The sequence below is a fragment of the Halyomorpha halys genome, unplaced genomic scaffold, assembly GCF_000696795.3.
Source record: "Halyomorpha halys isolate HHAL.00 unplaced genomic scaffold, Hhal_1.1 Scaffold312.1, whole genome shotgun sequence".
Lineage (NCBI taxonomy): Eukaryota > Metazoa > Arthropoda > Insecta > Hemiptera > Pentatomidae > Halyomorpha > Halyomorpha halys.
This window is the reverse complement of record NW_027105402.1, coordinates 695,392-699,353: the sequence shown is the minus strand read 5'-3', so window position 1 is coordinate 699,353 and position 3,962 is coordinate 695,392. Positions and strand designations below refer to the sequence as shown.

The 3,962-nt window shown below is 25.3% G+C and overlaps 1 protein-coding gene and 1 long non-coding RNA gene across 4 annotated transcripts in view; one reads left to right on the top strand and one right to left on the bottom strand.

Moving 5' to 3' along the window:
* LOC106681143 (uncharacterized) overlaps positions 1-3,962 on the top strand; it is a 79,082-nt gene that overhangs the window by 12,506 nt on the left and 62,614 nt on the right. Inside the window, exon 2 of the mRNA XM_014421314.3 lies at positions 2,891-3,017. The gene's annotated coding sequence lies outside the window, so the exon portion shown is untranslated. The remainder of the gene's footprint in view (positions 1-2,890; positions 3,018-3,962) is intronic.
* The window catches only part of LOC106681146 (uncharacterized), a 693,797-nt gene that overhangs the window by 647,510 nt on the left and 42,325 nt on the right, over positions 1-3,962 (bottom strand). Inside the window, exon 1 of one of the 3 annotated variants that reach the window (XR_010844431.1) lies at positions 1,745-1,883. The exons of the other annotated variants lie outside the window; for them this stretch is intronic. This is a non-coding gene — a long non-coding RNA (uncharacterized lncRNA). Of the gene's footprint in view, positions 1-1,744; positions 1,884-3,962 lie in introns of those variants that run through there. 3 annotated transcript variants of the gene reach the window in all.

Here is a 3,962-nt window from a genome sequence, read left to right as displayed (position 1 = left end):
GGGTATCCTAAGATGGGTGACAGGACTATATACAGGACTATTTATATTAACCATAATACTTGAAGCATTACTTCATAATTAAATAGGAATAGAATATTAAAGTCTCAAACTGATGAATATATATATATAACATAATATCTAGAGCAGACAACAAAAATACATTTAATGAAAAAGTAATTATTTACTTTCACTTTTCCAAAATAGGCGGGAACAATTACTTCTTGAACAGACTGTACATAGATAACCCAAAGGTACCCGAAAAGTGCTGGAAGTGAATAATTACCCATACATAATTGCTTTGAACTTACAATTTCGATACTATTCATTGGTTTAACTTTTAGTACAACACAATTTAAATGTAACACTTTACAACGAAAATAAAAGAGATAAAAGGGGAAAAGAATTACAAATGTTCAGATAAATTCTTTTCAATGCAGGGTTACCACAGTGAAATAAGTAAATAAAACTATGTAATGAAATTATCAACTCCTAAAAAAACCCACTGAATTATACCAAAGTTAATAATTATCATCTTATTTAATACGCATTTTATGTCTAGTAGGAACAGTTAAAGTAGCTTTTATTATGATAAACTGTTTGTTGCCAATCAAAATGTACTAAAGGTGCCTTTTATTATTACGCCCTTAATTGAAATATAAGTTCTATTTTAAAATTTAATCATTTAAACCATACATTTTAAATTTTGAAATTGTGTATAGAACAGACCTGATACTTTTATTTTTTGCGAAATATGATGAATCATTGAATTAATTGTTAAGGTTTATTTCTATGTGCAAATAAAAAGAACCTTGTTATTGATTTAAAACAAATAATGCATTGGCGTTACTTAATATGGAATTAATTACAAAATCTATTGCAAAAAAGTTGACTTAAAAACGATCATTGTATAAGAAAAATTCGTATATGTAGTTATCTCTTCTATAACGACTCTGGGGAACTAATGATATTAAAAAACAAAATGGAGGCGTTTGACTGTTAGCTATCTTAATATTAATGAATATGATTCCTTACTTTACCATTTAGAAATAGAAATTAAATTAATGTATACTATAAGTATAAAACTGATAGTAAACTATTGTTAATTTTCTACAATACTTTAGCTCTCAATATACATTGATTAAAAAACTTCCTTAAAAGTCATCTGTAAATTTTGTTCATTTAACCACCTTCTTACTATTGACGGCCATGTTAGGTCATTTTCATTTTCAGATAAATGAATGCTGGAAAACCTACATCTATCTGAGCAGCTTTATTAAACTCAATGCTTGAAATGTCTAATTAAATAACATCCATATTATATTTAATTCATTTTTTATACATTTATTTTTGTGAAATGTTATTATTTTTTCAGATATTTGTTCAAAGGTTTTAAAAAGTAATGGGCGGCCATACTGAATATGAATCGAGACGAAATCCGGATAATTAAATTTGTTTATACATAAATTGACCTATAAATATTTTTAAACATGATTAAACATTTGAATTTGTCTGCGTAAATAATTATGCATAACTAATTTATTTATTTTTTAATAGATTAATCTCATTGAGCTACCTTTCCTTTTTTCACTGTATATGTAAAAGATAATTTAATCGTACGTTTTCGGCGTATTGCGACTTACGCACTAGCGATTTTAAATTTCATATAAACATTTAAATATTACTTTGCACACACCACCCATTCACTGCAAACAAAATAATAACTTAATTATAATAACCGTCTTACCGAGCCAAACCGAATTAGAGAACTGTTGAAAAGATTCTGTGCCAACCTTACAAACCTTAATTCAATCACTCTTCTCAAAATCAAAGAAATAATTTATTATCCCAACTGTACGTTTTTTCTAAAAGATTCTTTCCACAAATTCTAAATAAAAAAAATATTTTTTAATAAAATATATCTTAAGTTATAATATTTATTACTAATTGTATATATTTTAATCATTAGAACATTACTATGTTATAATTGGTCATTTCTACTATATCTTTAGTATAAAATAAAAATTATATTTACCTAAATATAACATAATATTTTTAAAATAAATCATTAAAAAAATATATATACATATTGTTGCTGATATCTACAGTAAAGAAAATAATTATTGAATTCAAGTAGTAATAACGTTTACTCTTTAAAATATTTAAATATTTTTAGAGTTAATTTATTATTAACTTATTGAAAGTTATTTGATTAATTTGAATTAGTCCACAAAAGTTATCTCAACTTTCTGATATAGATATCATTGGATTTTTCTCTCAAAGGGCTCACAATACTTTCCAAACCTTGTATAGAAGTTTAATTTTAGAAATTTAACAAATATTTTTGCATTAAAACAACATTAGTACCAATAAATTTTGTATATAGCACAAATCATTTAGTACAGAGAAGTTTTGAGTATATTTAGTTGATGTTTTAAAACTATTTATATTAACCATAATACTTGAAGCATTACTTCATAATTAAATAGGAATAGAATATTAAAGTCTCAAACTGATGACATTCATTGATTCATTTAAACTCTATTCAGCATTATCCATTTCTGGAACATCATTAAAACTATAATTATAAAATTACAAATACAGGTAGGGAGAAATCTATGCATAATGATACATTATTAGCTCAAAATACGACATATCCTACATATATTCATTAATAAAATCAATATCAAATACTTAAATTATTTATTACTATAAATATAATATTTATTAATCAAGCGAAATACCAAAATATATTAATCAAACACTGTTTATATTTAAAATTTGTTTTATTTTATTTAGATGATCATAATGCAAGTGTTGTGTGTAAAAAAAAAAGAAGTTTATTCATTAATTCAGTATGTGAACATAATTATTTTCCTTTGAAATGTTGCAGAAAAAGAGGATCCCAAGACAGTATGCTTATATCACTCAGAGCATTAAATAAAGTATCAGAAGAATACGTAATTATATTCTTTTTGAATATAACTAAAAATTCCAAGCAAATAATCAACTACGCTCAGGTATGGCAAATGATTTAATGATTTTAATTTTTAGAAAACAACTTTTTAATTTTTTTTCATGGAAAATATATAAAATAAAATAAAGTAAAAATAAATCAAATAATGCAGTGTAAAACAATTTTCGACAATGATACATAGATGACATGATTTCAATGGGGACATTAAAAATATGACAAATATGGGGATTGTAAAGGTGCATGAATATGGGACAATTGTTCAGAAATGTTGTACAATGAAAAATATAGAATAGATTATATTCATCTTGGAAGTTTTTTCACTTCAACATTTAAAAAAAATTAATATAATCAAACTTCCTAAAAAGAAAATCCATAATATAAGATTTTTAAATTATTTTTAGAAACGGTTAGCTCTTGTATCTTTATTACATTGAAAGAAATTTACCTTTGTCATAATCCTTACTATGTTATCATTTTTCTGACCCTTCCCCATATTTATAAATTCTCATTTTATTTAACATTCTTTCCTTATTCTGACACACAAAACACACTCCCACATGTATATATACACATACACACACACTCAAAGAATTCATACTCCTATTTACCCGGGCCGCACTATATTTATCAAGATTCTTTATAATTCTATCCTATTAAAAATTTCTAAACAAAAGAAAATATTTAAACCGTAATTATTTATATATGGAGGCAGTGATAGATGTTTGGGACAAGATCACAACTTGGAAGGATAACTGCCTAAAGTGAGTTATTACTCATACCAGAAGATCACACATCGTCTTCTTCCCTTTTTCCTCCTCCCCACACCCCACTGAGTTTTTGAGGCCTGTCAGCCTATTAGTGTTAACTCACAGACATAGGACTGATAATCTTACCCTTCATACTGAATTACATGTGACCAAAGAACTCAATGATCTATAATGCCAACAGAAAAAAAAAATATATTTATACATATACATATACATATATA